Below are 12,771 nucleotides of genomic sequence, written 5' to 3' on the forward strand. Positions count from 1 at the left end.
TCAGAAGGCAGGAGCTGATGATGAATTCTTAAGCAGATCACACTGATAATTGTATTTCAGAACTGTCAACTCTGTGAAGACTGTCCACGGAGGTGTCTCAGTTCACTTGAGCTATTTGTGTCACTGCTTCCCCAGGAACTCAGCCCTCAATAAAACCCAAATCACTGGGGATATTGTTAAGTCTTCTGAAAGGATTATTAGATCGAAGGAAAATTTATGGATGACACTTTGTAACAATTAATCAGGAACTGTTGATGAAGTTGGTTCTTTATTCTAGAACAGGGAAGAAAAAAAAATGCAGCCCCTGTACAAATTGTCAAATGGCCTATTTTGTCACTCTGTTTGATTAATGGACTATTTGGAGTCCCCAAAAAGTCCTAGTACAAATAAAAAAGAATCATAAATATTGAATAAGCTCACAGCGTGTTTAACCTTGACTATATTTTGGAACATTCTTGAGGAAACTTTGCTATTCAGAAAATAAATTGCTAAGGGGATTTTAAAAAAAAATAAATAATAAAATTTGAGATTTTGGAGAATGTCACCTACCCAACTTTGTCATCCCGATTAGCCTGCCATGATACATTAGCTTTAGTTAGCTTTGCAATCAGGTCAGCAACTGCTGGCACACAACCACATTTTGCAAGTGGGGCTACACCTGGTCCACAAAAGCGGCACAGGATGGCAAGGAAAATGCTGCTTTTGGTGCTTTGTATGTCACACAATGCTGGAACTGCTAACAAGCTCTTATCCTTTTGTACTGTAATTTATGGAAATGGAGCCCAAGGAGTGCTGAGAGCACAGGAGTCATGGTGCCATAAGGTTGCTTCTGAAAGGTTGGTTGAAAGATGTCCGGTGATCTGTGTATATGCAAATGGTAGGACCCGAGTTTCAGCTGCAGCGAACACACACGCACGGACACACAGACACACACGTTCATACGTATGCAGGACACGCAGTTTCCATCCTGCTCCTCTGTCCGTATTTGCAACTCTGGTGCCCTCCTCCCCCCAGACCCTCCCCCTTTTGCCCCCCCCATTGCTTGATGCAGCTGTTTAGTCCTGACAGGTCTGACCAGTCATTTTTGCTAACCTCTGATAGCATCTAGGTCAGAGTGATCCCAAACTGCCTGGCTTTTGTTCTCGGTGAGCAAGAAATACAATGCTATTAGTTTAGGCTGGGGTTCCACAAAGCACTTAAACTCCACATGCCTCACTTTAAGCATGCAAGCAATTTCCCCTCTTCCCCTTCAGCAGGGCACTTAAGTGCCTGCTTAAAGTTAGGCATGTTTCAGGCATGTTTGGGCTGAATCAGGCCCTCAGTCAGGAGAAATAATGCCACTTCATATTTTGTTTAGTTGGCTGCTTTTGCCAGCGTGTGTCATCTGCCAGCTCACTAGCCCATCTAAGCTGACATACATGCAATAATGTACTTCAAAGCAAAGATTATTCAGGCTCAGGAAGTGGGAGAGATTGTGAAATCTGTGCAACCATTTCCATTAGGAATGTAAGAGAGCTGTACAATAATAATTGCTCATTAGATTCTGTTTATTCTTTAAATGTAACACAGAGATTCAAACAGGGGGATTGTTTTTTGCCTCATTATATTTATTTCTGAGCTATAAATAACACTTTTCAATTCACTTTTATCCCCCCAATTCTCCATGATCACAGGTAGTCCTCTACATCCGAATGAAGAATAGCATTACAACAGCGAGGGCTGGGTAGGAGATTGTGCAAGGTGTTAGGTGTCCGTGAAGGGAAACTGAAGTGCTAGCTCCAATTTCTTTCTGCTGCAGGCCATATCCATTTGACCAGCAGTGGTCAAGGGAAATGCTTTTTTGCTAGAGAGGTCTGCCTCAGGAAAATGGGGCCAGGGAAGGTGCAGAGATGGTTTAGTCCATTTTCACATTTGTACTTCAAATTGCTCATGGAGCATGTGGAAACAGCAGTGAAGCATGAAATTTTCAAGACCTCCGAGTATTTCTTTGTGATGTATGACTGAAAATCTTTTATAAAGTACTTTCATAATTATACAGTACTATGGCCTGTGGTTAAAAAGTCCAATGGACATTACCAGGCTGAACTAGGCTGGGATGAGGCAGGGTTTTGGGGGGTAAGCTGGAAGAGAGCTTCTTCTGAAGGGAGTGCAGGCAAGCAAGCAGGCTGCACCACTGCCACATCCATGGCAAGTCCCAGGGGCAATCACTGCACTGGACACCAGCTTGTTGTTTTCCTTGGTTTCTTTGCAAAACCACAGTCCTGACCAGCAGTGATTGTTAAGGATGGGTGTTTTCACAGGAGCTGGATGTTAATTCTGGTTAAATTCCATCCCTGGTAATTGCACTCTTCCCAAAGGAATTCCTGCTGCTGATTCACCTGGGAAAGCCACAGTAGTCCTTAATCCCCAGGCTGAGCCACAGAGGGCTGTCACAACATGCTGTATAACTGGATGTGGGGTGCAGCTCTTCCAAGGTCTCTTGCTGATGTGTTTCATGTTGGATTTACAAACATTTACTAGGTCAGGAACACCGAGTGAACCTGAACAGACTGTTTAGCTCAGTGGTTAGCACGATCACATGGGAGAGAAGAGACTTGCACTCCGTTTTCTCAGCCAGTTAAGTACCTGCACAGCTAAAACCCACACCGAGCTCTGGAAGGTGAAGGATGCCTTCCTCATCAAGTGCAGATACTAAGAGTGACTGTTATCAAGCACAAGAGTGAGCGTAAGCAAGTAGGCATCAAGATCTGGGTGCTTGTAGAGATGCTCAGATGTAAAGCTTAAAGTGCTTTCAGGCAGCAGTAGCAGAGTAGGAAACTGTGACTCAAACTCTGCTAACAGGACTCTCATGCTGCAGAGCAGTGCCTCTGCTCCTTGTGCAACAGAGATACTAGAAAACAAGGTGTTGCAGAGGAAAGCATTATGGCTAGTGAGAAAGGAAGTGACTTCAAGGTGTGATCCTGATACCCAGTCAGGTATAGGGTGCCTGAGTTCTGGCTCCTACTTTATTTAATATAATTTATATCAAGAAAAGCAGCTTCAAAAGGGATATGCTTGTTCAGAAATAGTCCCATATTTTTGTGGTTAGGGCACTTCTAAAACGTGTGCATTTGAATTGCCTTGAAAAGCTGAATTTAATTCTCTTCCCTGCCTTCATCTCATATAGGAACTCAGATCACCTCTTTTTCAGGGCTGGGTTATTCATATCACAGGAATGTCTACCAGGCTGGATTCCACATGGGACATGGAAAGGACATCTTGTATGCAAATGCCAGCACAGCTTAAAGGTAAACCAAGAGCATAACACCTTTGCAGTACCTGATGTTAGGTGTGTGCAGAAAAGGACATGAACCTGGAGGACCTTGCTGCCTGAAGAACCTTACCATTGTTGGAAGAAGGGCAGACAGCTGGGGTCCCTGCGTGCATCCTTGGTACTCTACTGGTGAGCAGAGGTTTGGATGTGTCTGAATTGGTAGATTTTCATTAACTACCAAAGCAAGTTTGTGTACCTATTGCAAGGAGTCTTTCAACATACGAACTATAGGAAGGCTTTTCTTTGCAGCTCCTTTGGAGCACATCAAGATGCTTTGCTTTCTAAAAGAAAGTGTTCTGAGCATCTTTTGTGAAGCTGGCAAATGAGTAAGATCCACCCAGCCCACTTTCTCTTCTTCTAACTCTCCCAAACATAAAATAGGCACTAAAATAAAATTCCTGTTACTAAACACTAGGTAGGCCTTTTCCTTTGATGACTGTTTCCAAAAGAGAGCTGAAATTCAGGAAACATGGGGGAAGATTCAGTCACTTGAAGAGTGCAGATTTCATCGTTACAGTTTGCCAGCAAAAGAACACAATGCATAAGAAAAAGCATATACTAAGTAAAACTGCATTATACAAAGCATGAGGCATCTTATAAAAACCTGTTGCCTAAATGTGTCTGTAACAATTTATCAGCAAACGATCTTCATGCAAGGGAGCCAAAGCAATTAGCTGGGTTTTGGCAGATCTCTGCACTCCTTTGACATACCCTGTAGTAAAACAGGCCACCAAAATAAAGAGAAAAATCCCATATACCTCAAAATGCTAGACTGGTGGTTCAGAAGTTTTAGTAGGGTCTTCTCTGTGTTAATTTGCCATATTTTGCAAAACATGTTATACACTATTCATCCTTCTATCTTCTTTCACTGCCCCTGCTCTCTTTGGCTATATGTGTTCAAGAGTAAACCAGTTTGCATCAGCTAGAACTGAATTAGAAAATCAGTTTCACCTGAAAGTGGGCAGGTTCATTCTCCAGGTTAAGGTTGACATTTTATTTATTTGTATTTTTAAGCTTCCTGGACTAACGGGTAACTAAAAACCTAGCAATGATAATGAAATAACAGGTCAACAAACACCACCTGTGTCTTTTCTGTGGTTTTAATTTAATGCATTGTTTCACTTTAACCCTTACACCACCATTTACCAATTGATTTAGAAGATACTAAATGCAGAGTAAATGGCAGGTATGTGATGTTTTCCCTTTTAAGAGGTGTCATAATTTTACACAGTAGGATAATGCCCGTGGCTCAAGCAAACTGAGCTTTGTGTGGCTGCAGACTGAGAGCATTGTGAAGATGTGACTACAGATTTGCTTGTACTTATCTTCTTTCCATGACATCTAGGAAAAAAAATGTATGTATGTTATACTTGGTGCTTTGTGCTTTTATAGACTGGAATTGTGTTATTCATGGGATATGGAGCATAATGTTGATTTTGTGTTCCGAGTCTTCTGTAATTGCAGAGTAAGAAGAATTGGGCTCTTGCTCTTCACAGATGGGAAGATATGGTCTTTGATCTTAATGCTAGAACTAGTAATCAGATGTTGGTTTCCTGGCTTTTAATGTGTGAACGAGTTGAAAGATGCTCTCAACTAGGCTTACAAGCCATGTGCAGTGGGTGAACACTGCTTTGTGTAGCTCATTCTTGACACATTTATGATATAAAACAAATGTAGGAAGGTCTTTTGATCCATGGGTTAAGGCTGCCTATGTTTACAGAGACAAAGCTGGAGTATTTAAGAGCTTTGAAAAGTATCCATGTGCATGACTGTATACTTGCCTTCACCCTATTTTTGCTTATGTTTGTGTTTGCTAGCTACAGTGCTTTCTGTTAGAATAATGTTAACTTTGTGTTAAAATTCACTTCATGTGAGCTTCACTATTACATCTCCCATTCGTGAAAATAGTGTGGTGAAATCTTGTTAGACCCATAGTGTCTAAGCTCAGGCTTAGGAAATGACAGTGCAGTTTGTATGGCCATACTGCTACAATAAACCTGCTTATTTCCTCTTCATCAGTAAGTGGCACTGAGTGCTTAAGGAAGTCAGCAGTTGAGTTTTGCTTGGAATAATAGGTGAAGGAGGATCCTCCTTCTTGTCATTTTATTTATCATTAACAGCCATTATAATTTCTTCCCAGCAGCAATTACACTGATATCACTACATCTAAATCAGAAATGACACTGTAGTGGTTCTATGATGTTGACTGGGCATCATCTAATTTTTAAGTGGCATTCTTGCCCCATCATTGTGATTATATCCCTTTCTAATAGGTAATACAAGAAAAGATCTACATAATGGGAAAACATACATATTAATATATTCCATGACAAACATGTTAACTTTACATATTAATCATGGTAAATAGAAGTCATGTTTTACATTTTTCCTTTTCAGTACACTGTTCTCTTGACAGCTTGCTTTCCCTCTGGTTTTATTCTCTCTAGCCCTGGTGTATGTTCCACTGCCTCTGGTTACCCTGTTAGTCGCAGAAGAAGGCAGGTCACATCCATCTAGTTAAAAAGAAAAAGGAAAGAAAAGAAAAACCAGCGTTATTGGATAACGTAATTCTGCCACTATCCTCACTGCATTCAGGTCTGTGTGAATAGGCTTGGATATGTGCAATATACATATGTGTGTGATAATGAGATTGTTGGTGGAAAGTCATCTTGAAAAGACAAGGAGCAATTAAGCTTGCTTACTTATACAAGTTAGAATGACAAGATGCCATTGCCGGCCCCACTCATCCATATAATAGGGTTCTCCTTCCCTGCTTAGCTGTACTGGGAGAAGCATTTCTTGTCAAACCTCTGCCATGACTCCACCATAAAGCAATCTGCCTTCTTCCCTTTTATACACAGTTCATTCTCACACTCACGTCACTGTCCTGATTTCAACTGAGTGCCTGCTGGCAAGCACCTGAATTATAATACTTTAAGAATTCAATGCAAAGCCTTCATTTAACTGAGTATTTATTTGTATTGGTGTACTCTCTTGTCTGATTTTAATTGTCAGTGGGAAGATGTGCAGGTTGCTCACAAACGTTTAATAATGCAATGTGTGGAGTCAACAAATAATGCACCTTTCTTTTGCTATCTTGAAGATTTAGATAGGCTATCTTGGATGCTATTGACAAGGAGAGAAGTGTGGAACAATGGGAACATATGATAGTGTTAGATAACAATAGCTATCCTTATGCATCTTCAATTGAATGATGAAGCCATCAATTAGAGAAATAGCCCTCTGAGTATATATCATTGACAAGATGAATACCAGTACATTGTATTTCTGGATGGAGATCTCGGTGATCTGTAATTCAGAAAGGCAGTGAATAGTATATGCAGTCAAACTAATCCTATGATACTGAAAATCAGAAATCTTTTGTCCTCCCCATGGTTCTTTGTTTTTTAGCTACTAGACTCTTTCACATAATGAAAGTATTTGTACTTGATATTAATTACTTAAACAACGCTTTCTCATTTAGTATCAAGATGCCATTCTTCTCCACAATCAGCATATTTAGTGGACACTATCAGAGCCTGAAAGAGCATGAAGAGCAGTTCTTTCTAGTTGTTGTCTGGTCTCTTAATTCTTGCTTACAGACACGGGGATCCCTTCACAGTCTATGAACACTGTAGGCTCCTCCATGCCAAGGAGCAGCCCTGGCATCCACTTCTTACATGGCATAGCCTCGATTTTCAACCTAAATTCTCCCACGTTCTCTTTGGAATATGTGTTAGTTTCTATCCCTTCTGCCTCTTCCAGCTTTGGTGTTTGCTTTTTTGTTTGGTTGTTGTTTTATTTTTGCTTTTTTAGCTTTAATAGTCATTGGTGTTACATTTATAGCAGAGAAGGAACAGAAGAAAAGCTAAAGAGATGGGAGTTTCACTATAATAAAAAAGGAGTTCTCAGCACTTGCAGTTTCCAGTTAATTAGTTTCAGTTCTTTTACTTACACTTGAAAGTGGGTGAACATTCCACGGTCAAGGCCAAAATTTATTCTTGGATCTGTACACAGCTAATGAAATATGCTGCATCAGTGTTACACAACGAGAATGGCTCTGTAGGAGAATAAAGAATACGAGGAAAGTCTGTAATTAATGTAGTTCCAGACTACCTATAAAATATAATTTAAGGAATAGGCTTAAACATTCATGACCATTATCTGTATTATTATTTTTGGCTGAGGTTTATTAACATGGACTCTTTTGTGTGAAATCAGCTTTATGATCTTTTCACAGGAATCTGAATGTTTAAGTCCTCTTCATGTTTGTTTGCTTGAGTGCAGAAGGTCATAATATTAAAAAGTGATTCTAACAAGGATGCCAGTGATCACTGCAGTGAAGAAGAATTTCTTAGAGGAGGCAAAAAAAAAACAGTCACCGCCTTTCCTATAAATATTTGAAAGGGCTAAAGAAGTTGGTGGATCTCAGTGGCATTGACAATGTACGGCCTGATGAGGGGAAGAAAAACCCCCACGTTTTTCAGGAAAGCAAGCATGTAAAAGAAATTTCTGCAGCCTTCCCCCTTCAAATCTAATCAAATGAAACCACCTACAAGCCAATAAGCTTCTTGAGTGCACTTTGCCCTGGAAACAGTGTTTTATTATCACCCAAAACATAAATAATGCAATAAGAGAAAATGTTTGAGGTCTCCTTAATGAGCTATTGTTAAGGCACCCTTCACTCTTCTCTCCTTTCATAGCCTGATGCAAAGAGCAGCATCCAGTGGTTGAGAGTATATTTTGAGTGCTGCTAGGAAAGTACAAATGAGAAAACAGACTTAATTACACTGCTTATTGCATCTAGAGGTCCATGTGGTTTGACCGTCTGTGTTAGGACACCCTATAATTTGGAGGAATTCTCTGCATGCTGGCACCATAAATGTACTGCTATCCAAAGGATGGTTAATAATCTAAAGTTGGCTGTTAACATTGCTGGAGCTGGTGTCTATAATTTCAGCAAGTGACCTGAATGACTCTGCAATGAAAGACTGAAATGTCACTCTCCTCCTTTACTTTGTTTGCCTTGAGCAAAGACTGCTCCAGATTGTGTACATCCACTGAGGTCCAAATGATGAAAGGGCAGTGCATAAGCACAGATTCATGGCTCTGCTAAATCTCCCTGCTCTGGCAGAATAGTAGGGAGCATGGGAAGGAGGTCATGGGAGAAAAATCAGGCGGTCTCCTCCAGAGCAGCTTCCACTGTGGCTATCTTTTCCCATCTCTGAGTGTGTAAAGGTGAGGCTGGCTATAGGGACCTGGCTCTCCCATGCTCTCTAGCTGCCAGCCACCAGTAAATCAGACCTGATGCCTGTGGCTAAAGGCAAATCAAATGGTTTCCATTATGTAGGTATTTATTTTGCACCTGCTGCTGTGACACGTGTGTAATAACAGTTACGTACAGCAAAAGGTAGGCTGACCTGACTTTGAGTATTTCATTACTTCTTTTCATTATGCTGAGTGAGTGAGCAAGCAGAGGACTCCTATTCTTCTCGGGAGGTGTTACGGGCCATCCAGCTGAGACATCTGTGGAGCGCCAAGTGCAAAGAGCTTTCCTTTTCCTGTCAGGAATCTTAAACCCTTGTTTCCATTTTGTCTCATTGGTACAGCTCAGATGCAGTAAAGGGGTAAAATACTACCAGTAAATTTCAGAAAGTTCAGTATTTGCATTTCATTTGGAAACCTGTGACATTTTGGCGTATTTTCAGTGGAAGGCCAGGGCAATCCTGACTGAAGATCAGTGTCGGCATTAAAATATACAAGCTATGGAGAGCTGGTGTGCTTCAGTGCAAAGCCAGCCTGCCAGGCACAGAACCAGGGCAGACCTGGGGCAGAGGATAAGATTGAGTGTTACCATTGGTGGGTTTTTTTAGTACAGAATTGAACAAAATGACTAATTCACTCACAGCACTCTCAGACCATACCTTCTCAGAGTGAGACGGGTTACTAGTGCAAATATGCTTGTTTTCTTTAAAATCACTCAGACTTTCGTGCACAGTGCCTGGTGTACAAGTGTCAGAACTGGGGAATGTTCAACCTTTCCACTTAATGTATGATAAATAGGAAAGCACTGGAAAGGTACCATTCCCTGTATTCCCTCCAAGACAGTACGGCTGGCTTTCAAGGACTGAGAAACTTTTACATCATTTGGATGAGTGTGGATGTCAGTTGTACTCTGGCAAAATTATGCTGGGAAGTCCCAACAAAATCTAAGCCTGAATGACTGTGTTCACTCCCTTCCAGTCATCGTGAAGGCACTATCAACATTATGTTTACTGAAAACTTTAAGAGGTACTACTGCCATTTATATATGACAAGTGGAGTCCTGACTATATTTCTGAAAGCAAAGAAATCACTGCCTTCATCTCCCCACCATGTATTTGCCTGTAATTACTTGAAAATGCAACATAATACGAGGAAGGGGGAATAAAATAATCTAGAAAGTAAGCACACTGTCCTTAGTTCTCACTGCAGATTTGTGAAGTACTGCTGTTAGATTTAGGACTATATTTGATTTACTCAGGGAAAAAGAAAAGCCTGTTGCTACTTGTTGAACTTATCTGATGTGAAGCACAAACTTTGGTTTTCTTCCAGTCAGCTGAACATGCCACTACCACCGGTGTCCTTTTTTGCCCCTCTAGATACAACCTTTGTTCTTTACAGTGCGCTTTATCTGCAGCCCACCATTCACCTTATAGAATTCTGGTTCATATCATGTGAACCGCTGCTGAACCGTTTTGTACTGCTACAAATTCAGCTTTGTGGAAAAGAGGGACTATTTGGCTCCTCCCTCTTTGCACCATGATGTGTATTTTGACACTAATGAACATGTCAGCTTTTCACAAACAAGAAAGGAAGAAATGCAATAGAAGTAGCCTCATCACATTAAACTGTAGCATTAACAGATAGAATGAAAGAAACTGCAAATGAAATAATTTTGAAATAGTCCTTTGTGGGTTCTTTTGGGGCTTTTTTTTTTAGCCTCATCTTACTAGAAAAGACCTTGTTTTTTGAAAAAAAAAATGTGTCTATTTCTGTGGTAAAATAGAAACTTGTATATATTAGCTATAAATCTACTCAAATTTTGTTGCGGAGCCTGTAGGCAAAACTCCGTGTGCTTTGTTAGAGATAGATATGTTACAAGACAAGGATAACTGACCTCCCCCTTTGCAAAGGGAAAGAAAAGCCTGAAACACTTCCAGCAGCCTCCCACACTATGATCATTTCACCCTTCTTTCTTATTTGGAGTAGGGAGGGAGGTGGAGAAAAAGAGGGTGAAGGAAGAATAACTATCAGATAAGACAAGAGTTGGGGGGGGGGGGGAGGGGATGAGGGAGCTGTTTGTTAAATAGGGATGGACAATAACCTATCCTTCACACTTGAATTCATATAGAGGAGAATACTTGAAAACTGGAGGGTTGCCTTTTTAGCAGTTTCTCCTTAGCAAGGCTTGCTTTGCCACCACCCACCATCAGAGAGCTCAGAACTTGCAAAGCTGCTGCTGTTCTTACTGTAGCTCTTAGCATTAGCAACTGTGAACACACTGGATTTCCCAAGACTTTGGGAGTCATCTGGAGGCCCTGGGAAATGGCTGGTCTGTGTTAGAAGTGTTTTTTTTCCAGCAGCATGAACACATACAGAGAGAGAAATAAGAGCCAGGTTCTCCTCAGAGATGGTTTTTACACTGTTTCAAGAGCGTTATTCTTGCTCCTTATTTACATTCCCAGGAGGGGAAACCAACTCAATATCTCTCTTATTTGTAGGCACTTGTGATAGCAGATTGAGGTTTCCCAGCTCAGTAAGAAGTCAAATGATCCAGTAACTGACTCTGCATCTCAATTACTGAGAATACAGGAAAAATAGCACACTTGATCCACTTCCTTCTGGTTACCCTTGCCACACCCTATGCAGCAAGGAAAGCTACATTACGCTGCTTGTATGCAGAGGTTATTTCATAAGTAACACAACCTGAGGAGAACCTCTCATTAGGGCTTCAATGAGGGATTACGCATAGGTGTCAAGGGGCAAATAACCCAGCCGCTTTCAGCATTAGCCTTGTTTAATGTTATGAAATGGCTTTCAAAACTCTGGATGCAAATAAAACTTTCCAATAGGCTGCCAGAAACAGTCATGCCAATAATGTCATGCCAGTGTGAATGAAGTTGGAGTGTTTTTTCTTTGTAGCAATCAGACATGCCAAACAATGCATTTCTGTGGAGTTGTCTTTCTTGGGAGGTTGAAATCACTTGGCTCGCAGCCTTGTGCCTCCCAGCTCACCTGAGGCATGCTGTAATCAGCCAGAACCGTGCTGCATGTCATGTCTTACTGCTTCCAGAAATATACAAATTTCCTTTTCCTTCTATTCCCTTTGTGAATTAGCCCCTTAAGGGTAAGGTTTTTAAGAGAGCATGCAAGAAGTCTGTGCACAGAGCCTCATAATACATAATGAGATTTGTGTGCCTGCCTACCTCCTCCAAAAATGAACTCTAGAACAACAGAAGTGACTTGGCCTGGTACTTGCTCGTTCCTTTTGACCTCCCTTTTGTGATGGAAGATAAAGACTTCCTCCTCCTCCTACAGAAAGCCCGGAGGGTATGTTTGTATGATGCGCTGTCTGGTCTTCCAGTAAACAGAGACGTTTCTTGAGGTTTTCAGAGTCCTCAGCTCCTGTTCTGAAGAAAGATAAGGTTGTTCGACACATCACAGGATAAACTTGCCTTAAGAGTTGAGGCAGGTGCAATGAGACTACATGTCCTGTGACAGAAGGCTTGAACATAGTTTTTGCTTTGAAATGACATCAGAAAGCACTGTAAATCCATGAGAGCTAAGTGCTTCTGACAAGTAGAAAATTCTCACCTGCAGAATAGGTGCCAAGAACTCTTGCTCCTTCCAAGCCCTTATTTGTTACTACAGCACTGTGTAGGATTTAGTAAAGTTTCCCAGTGAAAACTTCCCAGTGCAGAACCATATAAGCTTCTTGTACACAGCCCATTCGTAATGTGGGTTTTTCACGAAACCTACAAGAAAGCCAATCGTGCTATAAAACGCCACAAAAGCCCCTGGGCTGCTCTGTATCGCAGGTAAGTTTTTTGCAGTCTGCCAGGATCTGTGCTGAGCACCTGGGGAGCTGAAAACTGCTGATGTCCGGTGATAAGGGCTTTACTCGAAGAAGGCTCTGACTTACAACTCGCGTTGAACCAGGACTGCCAAAACACCCCTTATAACCAGCATCAATTACAGTGATGTCAAAAACATTCCTGCCCTATAACCTAAGTAAAGAATACCAGTTTAAGGAAGAGTAAGGTACATTGGAAAATATAACTGAGATGAAAGTATTATGTGCTTGAGCTGCATACACAGAGTTTTGTTGTCTCTCACTGAGAATCAGCAGGACATACCTGCTTATCAGCAGGCCATAGTTTCTTGATTTTTGCCTTGGGTCTGTTCTACGTGTACTT

The 12,771-nt window shown here is 41.2% G+C and overlaps 1 long non-coding RNA gene across 1 annotated transcript; it reads right to left on the bottom strand.

The window, feature by feature from the left end:
- Nucleotides 1–1,602: 1,602 nt before the first annotated feature.
- Nucleotides 1,603–11,981, bottom strand: LOC115947216 (uncharacterized). The gene is made up of 3 exons (XR_004081160.2): nucleotides 11,782–11,981; nucleotides 7,269–7,373; nucleotides 1,603–5,826 (listed from the first exon to the last, which is right to left on the bottom strand). It is a non-coding gene; the product is annotated as an uncharacterized lncRNA (long non-coding RNA).
- Between the last annotated feature and the right edge of the window lie 790 nt (nucleotides 11,982–12,771).

Source organism: Melopsittacus undulatus, chromosome 1 (assembly GCF_012275295.1).
Source record: "Melopsittacus undulatus isolate bMelUnd1 chromosome 1, bMelUnd1.mat.Z, whole genome shotgun sequence".
NCBI lineage: Eukaryota > Metazoa > Chordata > Aves > Psittaciformes > Psittaculidae > Melopsittacus > Melopsittacus undulatus.